The sequence below is a fragment of the Mus pahari genome, chromosome 10, assembly GCF_900095145.1.
Source record: "Mus pahari chromosome 10, PAHARI_EIJ_v1.1, whole genome shotgun sequence".
Lineage (NCBI taxonomy): Eukaryota > Metazoa > Chordata > Mammalia > Rodentia > Muridae > Mus > Mus pahari.
The window spans coordinates 78,326,796-78,345,275 of record NC_034599.1 but is presented as its reverse complement, the minus strand read 5'-3'; the positions used below and the strand labels follow the sequence as shown (position 1 = coordinate 78,345,275).

At 42.8% G+C, this 18,480-nt stretch overlaps 1 protein-coding gene and 1 pseudogene across 1 annotated transcript in view; one reads left to right on the top strand and one right to left on the bottom strand.

The window, feature by feature from the left end:
- Window positions 1–18,480, bottom strand: part of Bckdhb (branched chain keto acid dehydrogenase E1 subunit beta) — a 181,461-nt gene that overhangs the window by 82,176 nt on the left and 80,805 nt on the right. The gene's annotated exons all lie outside the window — the stretch shown is intronic.
- Window positions 16,201–16,776, top strand: LOC110327312 (annotated as a pseudogene).

Genomic DNA, 18,480 nt, shown 5'->3' with positions numbered 1-18,480 from the left:
TACTGCTAACCAAACATCCAGGATCAATATGTAGGTAGGTCTATTACAGAACCACAATGTATTTACTAACTGTAAGAAATGCCTGTTTTTCTTCTGGTTGGTGGCTCAGTAGAACTATGACATCATCATGACTGGTGGAAGGATCTGATTTATCTTCATGCATTCATAAGACAGTTACCATTACTGCTTTCCTAATTAGAAGCAGAGACAAAAAGAAGGTGGGGGGAGAGATGTAGTGTGTTAGATAGGATGGCACAAGGAAGTGATGAGACCAGAGCAAAGGTGCAAGAGAAAGCAGGGGCACAGCCAGGGCGTCTGCGGCAATTTTCTCTGGAGTTCCCACAGTCGTATGCCATGATGAGACCAAGTTCACAGGAAAGATGGATATAAGTTATGCAGGCCTAGGCAAGCGGGCAGGCAGGAAGACACACAGATACAAAAAGAGGGAGTGAGAAAGGAAGAGGGAGATGGAGTGGGGCGGGGGGAAGGGATGTAGATTTGACGCGTGTACATACCAAAAGTGTATGGGGAGAAGGCAGTGAGCTAGTCTTTGTATTGTTTTATCAGGACAGTGATTCTGAGTCGGAGGGTCAAGTATCATAGCAGTTGAGTACAAACATTTCTAAGAACTGACATTTGTAAAACTGAAAATAATACCTTCACTTTCCTAAAGTTTGTTTTATTCTAGTAAGCTATCAGTGGCTGTATTTTAAATCTCTGGATATAACTCACTCATTGAGTCTCAGGATGTGGGTCAGTGGTATGTCATTTGCTAGTATAAGACCTTGAGTTCTATACCTAACACCATACATACACATAATAACTTAAGCTCATTATTTCAATAACTGCATGAAATTCCCTAGAATACACCATCTCCCCACTGACAGATCATTCCGTTTGTTTCCAATTATTCACAAAACGGCATTCCATGGCAATCTTCTCACACTAACACTTTTATGTTCCACAGGCTAAAAAATGTACCATTTTATTGACTAGATATTAAGAGCTGAGCACTTCCTTATTCTTCATTTGCATTATCTAATCAGCCCCTCTCTAAATGCCCCATGAGATGAGTACCAATAACCCACCTCCCCTGAAGGATACAGCTTCCAGTAACACTGTGCAGAATCTGTACTAATCGCCCACTTGTTTTCTTTGTCAATAACTCTATTCTTTGCTCTGCTTTTCACTGACTCAGAAGAAGATATACTTCAAATGCTGTGGAATCTATCCTTTTTTTTTTCCTGCCATATGTCCAGTAAATACTTTTTTTCCTGCCTGCTATTTTATTTCTTTGTTTACAGTAACTTACCATAAGAAAAATTTCACTTTTTACATAGTCAAATACCTCTGTTTTTCTCTATAGCTGCTATGATCTCAGCCTTGTTTTAAAAAAATCCCTAGGGCTCTATGTTAGAAAAATTGTTTCTTAAGTCTTGTATTACTTTGTTGTGAGGATGTTTATGTGAACTGGGAATGCTGTCACATGGAGTGAAGGGAAAATTGAGTGTGTTTTGTCTTCAGATTAATGTATGTTTTTCCAGCACCATTTATTAAATAAATTATCTACCCAAATGATTTAAAATAATATCGCCTTTGACATACGCAGCATGGGCTCCTTCTCAGTCTTAACAGTAAATCAGCAACCATCAGAAACAGTTGCGGATCTTCTAGTCACAAATTATCTATCATTGCTGTTGAGATAGAAGGGCAGAGTGGTGTCGTCAAAGATCGTGTGTCTACACGGCTGCAATGTCTGTATCAAGCCCTTACAGCACAGCCTTGCTAATCCCCAATCTGCAAATCTGTTTCTAACCACAGACTATTTATAAGACATTACACTAAATTTTAATTTCATCTACTTGGAAATCTTTCTACCTTGGCTACTTTTAAGGATTTCTTCTTTGATGCAAAGTTTCAAAGTTTAGGCAGTTAAAAAAAATTAAAAGCTCCTTGAGGATTCAATATGGGGTTGTAGGAAACGGTGTTTATGTGATTCTGCTCTACCGTCCAGAACACAGTATATTGGAGCCTAATTTGATGGCCTTCCATGGGACTTTATTTATTTCTTCATATATCTATGACTATTCTTGTAAAATTTATTCTTATTTCTTTCCATTATGAATTGGACCTTTTTCTAGCATTTCCCATTTCTAGCTATTTGCCACTAGTATAGAAAAGGCTATTATTGATTTTGTACATACTCATGATACAGAAAACTTGCTCTTGTGTGTGTGTATGTGTGTGTGTGTGTGTGTGTATGTGTGTGTGTGTGTGTTTAAGAGGTTTTGCTATGTTGAACAGACTTATCTCCAACTCCTGAAATCAAAGAATTATCCAATGTCAGCTACCTCAGTAGGTAGTGAACAAGTCCCTATCACCTCATAGCTCAAACAGTGGTGAAAGACTCCTGGTTACACAAGAGCATAGTCTCATCCTTTAATACACAAATAATCTTACCTTTCTTTCCACTTTTGTACCAACTCATTAATTATCACTTTATCCCTATACCGCTAAAATAAGTAAATAAGTAAATAAATAAATAAATAAATAAATAAATAAATAAAGCAGGCAGTGAGAGCTGACACGCATCCTTTGGTCCTCACCTGGCAACTGATTTCTCGAATGACCCCAAAGTTCAGCAGTCCTTATTCACTCTAGCATAACAAAAGCAACTTCGTGCATCCCTCCCACGGGCGAGGCACGGTCCTGCTTCCGGTCCTGTGCACTTGCTACTCACGCTGCTCATATTTATTTACACAGCTTCCTTCTTTACTTAAGTCAAGAGCTCACTCCAAAAGCACCGTCTGGGGGCAGTGCTTCTGGTCAGTCACTCAGCACTTCACTCACCCTTCAAGTTATTCCTTTTACTTCACAGTATTACCTGGTTACAAACATTAGTATACTTATTTATCATCTCCCCAAATAGAATCTAAGAACCAGGAATGAAAAATATTCTCTGTTCTCTCCCCTACTGTGCCCTCTATTTCTGAAGCACCTGTTAGAGAAGGTTTCTCAAGGAATATCTATCATAGGAATAAACATAATAAAACCACAGTTTTAACAAGAATGCCTTCAAGGGATCCCATTATGATAGGATGTTATCTACAAACTTTGACACCCAGTCTTGCACTTGAACACCTGGGCAGGCACCAGGATTCCCTGGAGACAGACTTCCAGGCTAGCTCCCTCTAGGAACTTGGAGATAGATGTATGGCCCTCACATTCTGTGTCTCCAGTATTAGTTAGCTGTTGCTGCTGTTGCTGTTGTTGTTGTTGTTTATGTATTAGCTGGTTTTGTTTTGTTTTCTTCCATGTAGGAGAAAGAGAAACAACATTCTGAAACCTTCAGAGTGCTCAAGGTGACCATAGGCTAGGCAGGAGTTATCCTCAGGTTTCTGCGCGCGCGCGCGCACACACACACACACACACACACACACACACACACACACACACACAGAGAAAGAGAGAGAGAGAGAGAGAGAGACCAAGACCTGGGCACCCAGCTCATCTGTTGAAGAGCAATGGAGGTTTGCCCACAGCTAGCTGAGACACATAAAAAACCTCCACAGCTTGAGCCCCGGGTAAACATAAAGCCAACCTTACAGCGCTGTATGCAACAAGACTGAAAAAAAGTCCTCCCACTGGCCTATGCCTGCCCTAAAAGCTCTCCTCCTGGAAATTCTGAACTTGTTTTTGGTGCCTGAGAAGGCCCTCAGGGAAATGGTTAGACTGCCACCTTCGAGAATCCTGCCAGAAATGAATTTCTCTCTACACCATGTAAATGATAATCTAATATACCAAAATTAGATCAGTTACAGCAGAAAAAAAAATTCACATCAGTTACTAACATTCAGGGAAATGAACCACACCTACTTACACACTCTGCCTTTTGAATGCTGGAAACGAAAATCCAGCACTAGTTCAAACCGAGTTCACTGAAGTTCTGAGGTTTCATCCATGCATTTTCTAAGAAATCCCACAGATCACACAAACAGAATTTCAATGAGGTGTATCCTCACCTGGAAACGGGCAAAGGAGCCTGCAGTTCTAACAGCATGACTGCCTTCTGGGTCCAGCTTGCATTTCCAAAGTTTCCTGTGGGAGGGCACTGTAAATTTATTTCTCCACTATTGAACATTACATCTGGCTGGGGAAATGTCTTGCATACTTTATTTATTATATGTTATTTGGAAGGCTTTTGCTGTTTGCTCTGAGAGTACCCCAATGTCATTCCAAAGAATCTAGTCACCACATATGGTGGTTGGAAAAGCCTCTGCTCTCTCATCCCACAACACAGGGATGCTCTGACTCCCTCAGTGGGTTTCTTTTGCACGAGAATAAAAGGGAGCTTCAGTGAGTTGCCTGCAGGACTCCCTCCTAGAAAGTATTCAGTTCCACTATCAATAGATGCCAAGCAATTCCCAAAATGTCTCCCATTAGGTTCCAGCTCTGCTGTTACCACAAGCATTAACACTTACAGATCCACAAACAAAAGGCTCCTTTGTAAGGTGTTTTATGGTCACACAACTGAGAACAACCAATAAAACTTCAGATCACAGCACAGGTGAGTAAACTCTATACCTCCATGGGGCTCAAGTAGTATGCGAATGGCAAGCTAACTGGAGCCGAGAGACATTGAAGACTTCCGAAATACAAAACTGAAGCTGGATTTACATAAACCGGAACCCAAACACTTTCCTGGGATAACCATAATTTATCTGCCACTTTCTTTGAAAAAAAAAAAAAAAAAAAAAAAAGAAGCAAAGTTAAGTAAAAAGGAGATGAAATAATTGTGATGCAATTTAAAAGTGTGGTTAATTAGATCATTTTGGAGAGTCCACATGAATGAATGAGACCTCCCAAAGGGAGTTTAAGGGTTCAAGCGACTAAACAATTGTTCGGTGTCCTCTGAAGCTCTCGAAGACTACAAAACAACTTCCATGGACAACATAATAACTGCTTTTCCCCAAAAGAGACTGAAATGATTTATACAAATCCAACATGACTTACATCTTTTATTTAACATAGACCATCTGGAATACATATTGAATGCATTTGGCGCATTTTCTTTAATTTACTTTAGTAATCCAAAAAGTCGTTCTATCTATACAGCTATCCAACCCCCTTCTCCATGTCTCTGCTTGCTACAGTTTCATTTATCCATGGTTAACGGACAACTCAGAAGGTCAACAGTACCCTAATGCCACTTCCCAACAGCTCAGCCATTCATTCTCCCCACTTCATCCTATCACGTCTCCCAGGACCAGGGAGAGTCCAACACTCAGCTACTTCAAAAGAAACCAGGCACCTCCGGCTTTCAGCATAACATACTGTTGCAATTACTCTATTTATTAGTTACTGTTTTTCATTTCTTATGATTCCTAATTTATAAATTTGCTTTTCCATGGATATGTTGTACAGGAAAAAGCATGGTACCGTGGGCTTCAGTCATCTCCAAGGCATGATGAAAGCATCCCATTGACAAGAAAGACTCAAGCTGTTAACTCACTCATGACACTCTTTTGCCCTTTCCTAATGGTCCTGAATTTTCACTTGCTAATATTACAGAGTGAGGAGAAAGTCTCAGTCAGAAAGTGCAAAGGACAATGGGGAAGAGGCTGACTCACTAGCTCAAGGTCATCCAGCACCAGAGGAAATGGCAGGGCCAGAGATCCATTCCTCTCCATGCCCTAAAGCTCCATGTGCTCACCAAAGCCCAGAACCTGCCTTACATTCTGGGGTCTACAAAAGCCAGGGGAGGGCGCTTAGTGGTCGCAACAGAGAGAAGGCACATATCAGGTTATGCTCGGGTTTGGCAGGAGTCTGTTGCAGGCAGAGGGAAACATGGCAACTCCAGCTGGAAACCTTTCTAACCCCTTCTCCACACACGTTCAGCGATCCAAGCAAACTCGAGGTCTCGCTGTGTATTTCTGGTGAGGAACTTTGGGGAGACAAGTGGTAAAAACGAAGAAATGGGGAACAGTCATGACTCATACCCCACACTTACTTGTCAAAAGACCCAGTCCGCTGTGCAGCCAACCCTCCATCTTTATTCTGATTAGTGGGGTCAGAAGGAATGCAGACTAACCCCACTTACGAAGCCCTCCCTAGATAAGAGGAGGGAGGCTTCCAAGGAGACCGTGAGTGCACTCTATCGGGATTAATAGCCATGGAAGTTCCCATGTCCCAAGTCTCCCTTCCCCAAGGGTGGAGCTGTTACAGACCTGCCACAATCTACTTGAGCGGTTCTGATTTCTGAACATCCTTGCCTTATGACACAAGAAACTTCTCATCAAATTATCTTTCTATGCGATATATTATTGGACTAAACATCTCAATAGAGTCATATGCTTCAGAAAGTGCCTCATAGGGGGAGACAGAAGAAATACTCTATGGACGACATAAACTGTTATGAGACCTACTTTCTGAAGACGGACGCGTCCCAAAACAGACAACACAAAAATTCTTATTGCCCTAAGTTAATGAAGGCTGTCCTCTGCATGGCACCAGAGTGACAGAGAGTAAAGATACATGCCACGGGCTACATTTTAGGATTAAGCATGACTAGTGGTCTTTTTCCAAGAGTGCTATGGGTTCATATCTGAGAACATCTAACATCTAAAGCTTGGCTGATCACCCAGTAACGAGGAGTAAGAGGTCACAGTTGAGACACAAACGCAACACTGAGTAAGAATCCCTTCAAAGACTGCAGCCATACAGGCGCGCTACTCCAAATGCTGACCATATGTAGAAGTGAATAATGCAGACCAGTGTAAAAGAAATAAAAGCTGCCGTTTGCCGTGGTGGAAGGCGGGGGATAGAATTTTTGTGAAATAAAAATTTTGATAAAAGACAGTTTTCCACAAATGCAAAATATGTTTGTTTACGGATTGATCAGAAAACTAAACTACCCAAATTCTCTTCTAGAAGGCGATTTCCTCAGGTGAATCATAGACATGGATGCCACCATTTACTCCATATTTTACGATTGGTACTACATAAACAACTAAAATAAAACCCAAAATGGGCCTGCAAGGTGGCTCAGGGGGGAAAGCCCTCGTTGAGCAAGCCTGGCCATCCAAATTTGATCCTGGGACCCATATGAAAAGAGAAAAACAACTCTATAAAGTCCTTCAGCCGCTGCCTGCACACCAAGGTAAACCATGCTATACACCCCCCCCCAAATAAAATCATAAAAACCACACTAAAATATTTTTTTAAACTAATATTATTTGAGATGTTTTTTCAAGATTACTACCTTCCCACCACAGTTTTTACTGCCCTATGTCAATAATATCTGTTCGAGTGCTTAACACAACCGATGGCAAGGGAGGTCCCTCACTGCCTTTTCAGTGTATTCCACAATAACAGCATACAAGATACTAATCTCCTTCCAGGTCATGACAGACCTCAGGTCACCAGACAAATTGTCCTGAGAGGCCCTCAGCGAGTCAGGTCACCTAGCACTTTAAAAGTCACCTTAACTGAAAAGAGCCACTAGATATTGAGAGGGTATTTTGAGAACACCATGAAGAACCTAGAAACCAGGACACTTACCTATCAGCTGAAAGGAATGGGGACCGCAATGGCCTCCCACACTCAGAGGAGACAGCCCACCTTCAGGGGACAGGGGATAATAGAGCCCCATAAAGACTCTAAATGTGAATTCTACACATACTGTCATTGATCAGAAAACACATGATTGCACGGTGCTGAGTTAATCCATCCCTCCATGTCCTAAACAAGGGTATCTCATCTGGAACGCTCTCACCCTCCTTTGCTTCTGGGTCATTAAGGTAAGCACTGCAATAGATGGCCTCATGAGTACAACTAACCATCAGGACGGCTACAAAGTGACCAAAAGGTGGGAATAGCACCTATGGCATGAATAAGCTTGGGAGAGTGTGATTCATGTCCCAGGAGGGACAGAAAAGGGACAGTGTATGATTTCTCCACACTATTCAGAATGGTGCACAATTTAAACGGATTATTTCTGAAATTTTCCAGACTACGAGTAACTAAAGCCACAGAAAGGGAAAGTAAAAATGCAGATAGTGGGGCTGGTGGCTATGCAAAGGACACAGAGAAGACAATAACTACGAGGTCTGGAACTGTGCACACATTTTCATGGAAACTGTGTAGAAACAAAGCCTTCTAAGAAGGAAGTGTGGAAACAGGTGAGAAAACACCTTTTAATGCAACAACAACAACAACAACAACAACAAAAACAAAACAAAACACACACACACAAAATCCCTCTAGCAGGAGGAACTGTATGACAAAGGAACTGGCTGCCTCATTTTATAGGAGCAGGCAAGATGGCGTAGCTCAATATCCATTTGTCAGGATATCATACTTCAGGGCACTGGAGCTACATTTCCTTATTTTCCAATACAACGCTGGGCAAAACAACCTAGCTCTCTGACTCTGTGGTAATGAGGTAGTCTTAAACTTTTTACGGTGGTGTACGGTATGGAGAACAAGTACTTCTTATACAGATAATAAGGCATCATACAACCCCATGCCTGGAGCCGGACTAAAATGCACAGACAAAGGAAGGAATTGAGCCAGCTCTCTAACACATGTGATAGGACAGTAAGCCCCAGGAGAGCCCTCTGAACTAAGGAGGAGGAAGCATGAGAAGCTGTGAATGCCAGGCGCTCTACAGAGGCTCCAGGCTGCTGGGGTCGGGAAGCAGAAAGCACAGGTCACCCATGCATCTCAGCCCCCACGATGAGCAAAGCCATGGGAAAGGCTGGCTTGACATCGCAGTTGTGAAACCTTTCTCAGCTGCCAACAGTTTTCAGTCACATGAAAAGTAGGGTTGTCAGGTTTCCTTAAAATTCCATTCTTCAAAATAACCCTCTCATCATCCCTAGAGAGACTAATTAAGAACACAAACCCGCATTCCCAACCAGCCATCCTCCGGCTCACAAATACTAATGAGAAACTAGACGGGAAGATAAAAGGCCATTTAGCAGATTAGTCAATCGTCCTCCGCCCTTTGGTTCTACAAGCCAAGCTCCCCTTGGAAGAAGTTAACTGAGACACAGAAGTGTGTCTCCAGTGATTCATACCAAGAAGCGCCATTCCGTGGCCAGGCACAGGGACTTGTAAGGACCGAGACTGAGACATCCCGTCTGTCTGTCACACCTCCCTCGACATTTCAATCAGCACAAAGCGAAGGACTAAACCCTCCCTCTCGTCCCTCCTCAGCACCGTCGTAACTAAAGAAAAGTTTGGAACACGCTAAGTGAGATTAATATAAAATTGTATGAGAACTAGCAACACACGAGGTCTGATCCAGCTAAAACTCTTCAGCAGCTCTGTAACTAAAAGAATAAAAAGGAAAAAAAAATATGAATATATCGTGCCAAGGAACTAATGTCGAAGGATGGCTACAGGGGGAAGTCGATTTTCTTCAAGGTTATATATCCCTTATCATGATCCAGAGACAGCCCTAGGCTCACGCACACATCCAAGTCGCTAAGAGGCTTTAAAATCACAGCGCATTTAGTTGAGAGGGAAGGGCAGGGCTGAAAAGGGAGGAAGTGAAGAAGGAGTACAGGTAGATTTGATGAATATATAATATGCAAGTATGAAATTCTCAAACATCAAATGGTGGGGGACAAAGAGCCAAGGGAAAGAGTAATTTTATTACTTTCTAAACATGATGCAAGAAATTAGACACTAATAAGAAGTACCCAAACAGCAATCGGTTAATGGCATCATTAAGACTGTTGTAAACAAAGGGAAATTAATGATTAGAAGCAAAACAACTAGTACCTTGCAGGAACCCAGAGCCCAGAAAAATCTGTCTATGTAACACTGTAGGGGAAAGAAGCTGAATTCCCCAACATACTTGACCCTTCACCCCACCCAAACCATTAAGGACTCATGCACACATCACAGGAGGGAAATGAACCTATTCGTGGCAAGCATGCATTTACATCAGATATCTGCTTTTCTTCTGCATTAAATGAAGATAAATGGTTGTGGTTTGAAAACAATTAAAAGTGCTGACATCTTTTTCATACATGTTTTCCCCATAGGGTCTCACTCCATCTCCTCTCAGCAGCAGCCATCAATACATCAGCTCTGGGTCCCCTCGTGTGGTCAGCAGAATGCCCCCTCATCTTCTTCTGCATAGCTTTCAATCGAATGTGGGCGCCAAGTACAGAAGTCGGCTAGGATCCTACAGAGAGCAAATGTATTTCCGATGTACTGCACGCTGCTACCTATACTAGATGTGAAGGTCACATACTAGATTTGAGGGTCACAGAGACGATGCACAGAGGAGGAGAAAAATGGACAAGGAGATCAGAAACCACAACACTAAGTGATACCTGCTCCCAGAGAGTGGGAAGCAAGGAGTCTGGGAATAACATGGGCTGTCAGGCTGAATGCAGGTTGGAAGGCAATGAGAAGCCACTCAGGAGAAGGTCCCTAGAGGAGAAAGTCTGCCAGCTGTCACTGCCAAGACTCGTCTGATCTCAGCTCCATTGGGAAAGAGTGTGAACCTCGGTTTTAATGTGGTTATGCTCTACCTACAACACTGAAAAAATAGCACTTGTCGGATTGGAGAACGGTAAGAGCTAGCAAGGAGAGGGCTAAAGACACACGGCAAATAGAGAGAGAATACCTGCATAAAACAAGCTGGTTGTCTGCAGCCTTGGATCTGACCACAGCTGTGACTAGACACTTTTATAAGAAAGAATGCTGTCCCCCCCCGGGGGGGGGGGGGAGAGTGCAGGGGGGAGGGGATGGGTTAAAAAACCTGACAGAGCTGAACTCTACCCTGTACAAAGAGAAAAGTCAGACAATGGCAGGAGGCAGCAGACAACAGCAGAGCAAACACATCATAGGTTTTCCATTCTGTCCTGAACGAAGTTCACCCCAAACACTGAACAGACTGGAACGACAGGAAAAATGCAAGCAATTGGTCAGTTTAGTTAGGCATGGTGGCATACCTTGCTGACTACAGCTATCATGAAACAGGTGAACAGATCTCTGTGAGTTCCAGGACAGCCAAGACTACACAATAAGATCATGCCTATAAAATAATAATAATAACGTAAAAGCACAAGTAACTATTTATTGCTGATGGCTTGGAGAACTGCTGTATGATCAAGGCATGGGGAGCCCCCTTTTCTGGTACCGCATTGTCGTTTCCTAGGTTTACATGGTAGAAAACCAGGGAGCTCCCTGGAGCCCTGTAATAAAGGTGCTAATCCACCATGACAAGTCCACCCTTAAGACTCAACTAGGCCATGCCTATAATCACTATGTGTGAGAATTCTAACATGCAAAGACTGGGGGACATGAGATCATTCAGTCGCTTGCCCCTGGATAGCAGGATCGTCTTCAAAGGAGCAAAAGGACAGACAGTAAGGCAAGAAAAACCACACCACACCAGCTCAAGTGAGGAAAAGAAGAGTCATTGGTCCCAAGGGTGGCACTGCTTTCAACTAGGGAGGCAGACTGATGGAAAAGAGGAAAATTAAATAAACAGATGACAGCGATGTCACTGAAAAGGTTCTGGGCCCCATGGCTAGTAGGTGGGATCTACTTCCAAAACTGGAAAAATAACTCGATAATGATTGTATTTAGGCAATAATAAAACATACAAGTAAACCAAAAGACAGGTCTAGGTAAGAGTTAAACTTAAAACTATTAAAAGAGAAACTATGTAAAATAAATGTAAGCAGAGCTTCGTATATTATCTATATTTTTTATTTTTCTATATTCTACTGAAATATAGTACTTCTGTTTTTAAAAGCTAATACGTAGGCTTTCCTTACTTCACATAATTTTAGAAAGAGAAAACACTTATTGGGTCACTGTTCCTAATCTTTGAAGACTCTACCAGCAACTATCTCCTGTTAATAAAGAGGACTTACAACTACAAAAGACAATTGGTTTTAGTTAAGTTTTTGTTTGGTCTTTTTTTTTTTTTTTTTTTTTTCCTTTCTGACAGTTCCAACTAATTTAACATCTCTTTATGGATAAAACTGATTTACACTGAAGAAGGAAAAAAGATTTGCCTGAAACTTCTATTGAGTATTTCCAAATTCTATAGTCTGGAGTTCTACATAAAGAGTCTGCCTCTAGAGGGGAAGAAAGGGGCCATGAGAAGCAGAAATGAGGCTTCAGGGGAAGGAGGCTCGTAGGATGTGTGGTAGGAATTGGAAGGGAGTGGATAGACTTACATGGTAATGAGGGTGGAAGGGCCAAGGTAATTGAGGGAGAAAGTAAGCCCAAATTAGAAATCAGTAAATAAATTTTAATTTTAAAGAAAACAGTTTTTAAAAGATCTGCAATGCAATTCTTAAGGAGCCTTTTAAAACACCAAAGCAAATCAAGCAATCAACATCTTCTACAGAATACTTGTAACATAACACTAAGCTCGCTGCCTACTGGTATTCTACAACCACTGCTACCTAAACTTGAAAAGTCCCTGCGAAGGATTCACTGCTGAAGAATTACCTATCATTAACTCCAAATTATAGCTACCTATTAAAGAATACAATAGAGTGCTTACTTTAAGTTAGTATTAAAGCAAATTCTTTGCTTTAAAACAAATACCGCACTAGGTATTTCTGATTTTTTTTCAATAAGCTTACATAAAAAGTTAATATTTTTCATTTTCTCTAAGAATTCAATTAATTCAAGCTTGAGCTTTCCAGTTGCAGTTATATAAGATAATATAAGTGTATATATTAAAAAGGTACAAAATCTGACTTACTTGAAGAATATAATACCAAGATGGAATGTCTGAGAAAAAATACTAGGAAAAATAAGGTGCTGGTGAGAAAACATGACATAGACCAAAATACACAAATCATGAAGCTTCTTGCTAAATGACAAAGCATACAAGCCTCCCTTCCAGCTCAGGGTGACAGCGTGCATGCCTTGACAGGAAATGAGGGCAAAGGGCAGGTGAGACCCTGACAGTAAAATAGGGACACAACTTGTGAGGGGGAGTGATCCACAGACACAAGAGGGACTGGGCAATAATGAAACTGTAAACAAGAGCAGAGGAAGCTCAGTTCCCAGACAGGAGAGGAACTGGGGTAGAGGAAGATGTCTCTGGGGGGCAGCTCATCAGCAGATGTAGAAGGTAGGTGCAAAAACTGAGACTATTATCTCATTAATCTGCACAGATGGTATGTTTTATGGGTCAGTTGAAGTTATACTTAATTTTTAAAAGACCAGAAACCAAGTGTGGTGGTGTGGGCCTGAGTTCTAAACCTTGTGAGCCTAAGATGGGAGGACAACACGAGACCAGCTGGGACCACACAGCAAGAAACCTTCCCCTCAACTAAAGAAAGGGAAATTTTGACAGTGAAAATAACAAGATTTAAGAGAACAGTTCTATCAATTGGTCCACTTTTCCCTACTGAAGGTCTGCTGACTCCAGAGACAATCCAAAGAAGCCAATTTCTGATAGCGATTCAAATTGCTGACAAAGATAACAATATCCTGCAAAACTCCATCTGAATAGCAAGCAGAGCCCCCCTGAGTGAGGAAGGGCTTTTCATCTGCCACCCCTAAGCATAGGATCACCCCAAGCACAAACCAGAGCATTTTCCCCTAGGGCAAAGACCATGCAAACCACATCAGTTAGCGACCCAGGAGAACCGATGCCAACCGAAACAAAACACAGAAAGGACTGAGAAAGTGTAATTTTTAAAACATGCCTTTATGAAAAGTTAAATTGCATAATCATTCAATAACCTAGGAAGAGAACAGAGTGAAGGATTTGGTTGCTGAATCCAGGGAAACCCTGCTAATTAAGGTCACTGTCTACTGTGACAGGATAGCTCCTCTGAGCTGCACACAAAAGGGAGGACTCCCTCTACCAGCAGGACTTCCCCTCTCTGACTTTGTTGTGATCCCAACTTTCCATACCCTCTACCTGGGGAAGGTTGAGTAGTCATCCTTGGCAGACCTACAAACTTCCTCTTCCCCCTGAAAAAACCAACGTGGCAAATACCCAGGATTCATGGGATGACTGGCTTTCCCTACAAATGAGGCAGTCACAGGACTTTAAATAATTTTCATTTACCCTGAAAATGTCTTCCCACTCTCCAAAGTCCATATATACCCCCACTGACCCCAATAAAGTGTATGTGTATGAGCCCATCCCTAATAAACGTACGCACACAAGCTAAGATTGTCCAAGAGAGCTGTTTCATTGAAGACCCTCAGAAAGGTCTTCCTCTAAAAGAGCTGTAACAGTAAGACACTCGGAGAAGGCCTTCCTCTCCCTGCAACCTCCTCCAGTGTGAGGAGCGGGTTTGGCCACGGCCCCAAGATGGCGCCCAGGACTGCCGCCAAGTCTAACGGCTGACAACTGACTTCCTCATAACTCTCAAGATAGCCATGTCTAACTGCACTGCACAGACGCACCACGACGAAAGATCAGATGATGTGACGAATGTAGTCCTGAGCCAATGAACTGGGCCTACATGGAATGGGGTGATGGGGAGTGAACTAGAGGGTATAAAAGGGGATGGCCGAGAGAGGTGGGGAATCCTTTTACTGCACGTAGTTATATTCTTGAACAAACTGCTTTGAGAAGGACATCGGTTTCATTGCTTCTTTTCTGCTGGTTGGAGACGGTAGCGACACTCCAGCACTCATTCCCAGCTAGACTGGCATCCTGCTGAACCCCACCCATTCCAAACTCTGCTTCATCCTTCCAGCCAGTGTACATCAGCACCTAGATACCCTGAGAAGGCGGAAGCAGAGGATGCAGAACCACAACTGGATCCCAAAATACATACCACAGCAGAAACTTAAACTATTCAAAGAAGGAATTGAAAAAAAAAACAAAACTGAAGGATACAAACAAAATGTTGTAAAACAGAACAGAAAAGATAAGAGACACAGAAAAATCCAACATAGGTTTTTTTTTTTTTCATGCAGCCAAAAGGAGTGGTTTTTCTTTAAGAAACTATACAAAAGGATTAACTCATGTTTAATTAAGTAAGAAGGTCCCAAAGGAAAACCAACAAAAACAAACAAACAAACAAACAAACAAGATGAGTGTGAAAGAGACTTTCATTGCAACACTCAGACCTGCAACATTCAGCATTAAATCGTGAGCGGAAGGAATATAGATAGAACTTTCAGAAAAACAGAGAAATCCTATACAAAAGTTCTCTCCCCCAATATGACACAAGTATTGAGCAAAACTATCTCCAAAGTGCTGAGGGAAGGTTGCTAAGAGCCTAGCCAGATCTAGTGCTCATGGTACATGGTATGTCCGGGAGCGTCCAGACACCCCATGCACTGTGCTTAAAGAGATCCGTTCTCTAGAAGGCCCAGCAACGTGAGGGAGGAGGAGGCCAGAGGCAGTCAGAGGAGACAAGCTGGAGACTCTCACAGCTCTTCTAGAGCAAGAAATCAGTGTTAGAGAAGCAAATCAGAGGCTCTGGAGAGTCAAGAATCAGAGTGGACCTCCAAGAGGGATGAATTAAAAGACCACTGAAGGTTTGTTAGACTTTTTAAAGGTAAAATAGGGAAAGTAGTCAAACATTCTCCTAAAACCCAAAGGGAGCTAAAAAACACAATGGCCCACATATGAAGTGTCAGTTGAATGGTAATAAGAATGGCCATTTCACATGCTCCGAGCAACGCTAACCATGTGACTGTTTGGGCAATTATAAACCCTCATAGTGAGGGTTTCTAATGCTGTGTGTGAAGAGACACCAAGCCCTCAGCAACTCGTATAGAGGGAAGCATTTCATTGGGGCTGGCTTACACATCAGAGGTTTATGGCAGCACCCAGGCAGACATGGTACTGGAGAGGTAGCTCAGAGTTCTACATCTAGATTAGCAGGCAGCAGGAAGAGAGAGTGACACTGGGGTTGGCTTAAGCATTTGAAACCTCAAAGCCACCCTCAGTGACACACTTCCTCCTATGAGGGCCATTTCCATTCAAAGCACCACAGGGCCCATCTCAATGATGAAGACTATTTACATTACCATGGTATCTACTGGTATCAGAGCAGCTACTGGTTCTCCAGTGTCTGTAACCTACCATCCATAAAGTGTAGGAGATGCAATTTCCTGGGATCAGAAACGGGACGCAGTGTTACCAGTCTCACAATGCAAAAACAGTGGGCAGAAAACAGGAAGCAGAAGTGAATACCGAAGACACTGGCGAGACTAGTGAACAATTCAGTCAGGATGGCTAAAGGTGATACCAAGAAACCAAAGGGCAAGATGTCTGTTTATGCCTTCTTCGTGCAGACATGCAGGGAAGAACAAAGGAAGAAAAACCCAGAGGTTCCCGTCAATTTTGCAGAGTTTTCCAAGAAGTGATCTGAGAGGTGGAAAACCATGTCTAGCAAAGAGAAATCTAAGTTTGATGAAATGGCAAAGGCAGATAAAGTATGCTATGATCGGGAGATGAAAGATTATGGACCAGCTAAAGGAGGCAAGAAGAAGGACCCAAATGCCCTCAAAAGACCTCCGTCTGGATTTTTCTTATTCTGCTCTGAATTCCGCCCCAAGATCAAATCCACAAACCCTGGCATCTCCATTGGAGATGTGGCAAAAAAGCTGGGTGAGATGTGGAATAACAAGTGACAGTGAAAAGCAGCCATACATCACCAAGGCAGCAAAGCTGAAGGAGAAGTATGAGAAGGGTGTTGCTGACTATCAGTCTAAAGGGACGTTTGATGTGCCAAGGGTCCTGCTAAAGTTGCCTGGAAAAGGGTGGAAGAAGAGGAAGAGGAGGAGGAAGAGGATGAAGATGAATAAATCTCTGTCTCCTTGTGAATACCTTAGAGTAGTAGACTGCTGTAATGGACATATCTCTTACTTGAGTCATGTCTATTGCCCTTGTTAGGTTTAATTACAAAATTTGATCACAATCATATTGTAGTTTCTCAGTGTCAGTGGTTTACATGAAGTGGCCGTGGGTGTCCGGAGCGCCCTGAAACTGTATCAAAGTTGTACATAGCTCCAAACATTTTTAAATTGAAAAGGCACTCTCGCATCCTCCTCACTCAGTGCACTTTGCTGTTGGTGTGACGAGGCAATTGAAGATGTTTCTGGCATTTTGTTCTCAACTAGTAGTGTTCACTGTATGGTTGTTGGCTAGCCATCCTGAGTTGTCAGCTGTACATATCTATAGTTTGTAAAGAGAACAAAACAACCCGGACAGATTCTTGATGCTCCTTGTTTGGCATGGAGGCTGTGAGGGAAAGATGCCTTTTAGAGGGTGCCCTAGCTCAGGGCATGCACTGTGAGGCTGGACCTGCTGATACTGCGGTGGGCATCCATTTAGCTTCAGGTTGTCTTGTTTTTGTCTTGTTGCACTCTGCTGACACTCCTAGTTGTGGATGGGGGAGGGGTCAGCTGGCATGAGAAGTGTGTGGAGTTTTTTCTTTAGTTAAGGGCAGTAGGTTTTAAACTTTTTAACGAAACTGTAGAACTCATCATTGTCAGCAAAGCAAAGAACTACTGCATCAATGGAAGTTCAAGAAACCTCTGGACCTAAACGCAATTTGCAACATTTTGTTATTTTTTTTATGTTTAGAATGCTGAAATGTTTTTGAAGTTAAATAAACAGTATTACATTTTTAAAACTGGAAAAAAAAAAAAAAAAAGAAGATGACACTGGCCTCATCTTCTGATATAATGAGAGACCAAGAGATGCTGAGAGTCAACCTGGTGGCTCACACCTGCAATCCTTGCACTTGGGAAGCCAAGGCAGGAGGACTGCCCTGAGTTCCAGGCTAGCCCAGGCCTCAGACTAAGAGTCTGTCCCAAGGAGCACAGGGTGGGGCGGGATTGGGGGAGGGGACACTACTGAAATTTAGTGATACAAGACATGTGGCCTGAAACAAATAATTTAAAACCAAAAATTAATCAGCAGAAGAATATGCTCAGGAAAGACCATGTGATGTCAGCAAGGACTGCAGCACGTTGAACAGGCACTGTGGTCCACTTCAGCTTGGCGGGACTGAGAAACACACAGGGGTACTGAAGAGGTAAATCTTCCAGTGCAGCTGTGTTTTTCTAGACATAATTAAGTGAATGGAAGATCTGCTCCAAAGGTCAGAAGCTTGAGACACCATCCCATAAGCAGGCTCCAGACTGAATGTAAGGGGAAAGTGAGTTGAATCCATAGTCCCTCCATTGCCCTCTGTGTGCTCCTCCCATTGCTCTCTGTGCTCCCTCCCATTGCCCTCTGTGTTTCCTCCCATTGCTCTTCATGCTCCCTCCCATTGCCCTCTGTGTGCTCCTTCCCATTGCTCTCCATGCTCCCTCCCATTGCTCTCCGTGCTCCCTCCCATTGCTCTCCATGCTCCCTCCCATTGCTCTCCATGCTCCCTCCCATTGCTCTCCATGCTCCCTCCCATTGCTCTCTGTGTGCTCCCTTCCATTGCTCTCTGTGTTCCCTCCCATTGCTCTCCATGCTCCCTCCCATTGCTCTCTGTGCTCCCTCCCATTGCTCTC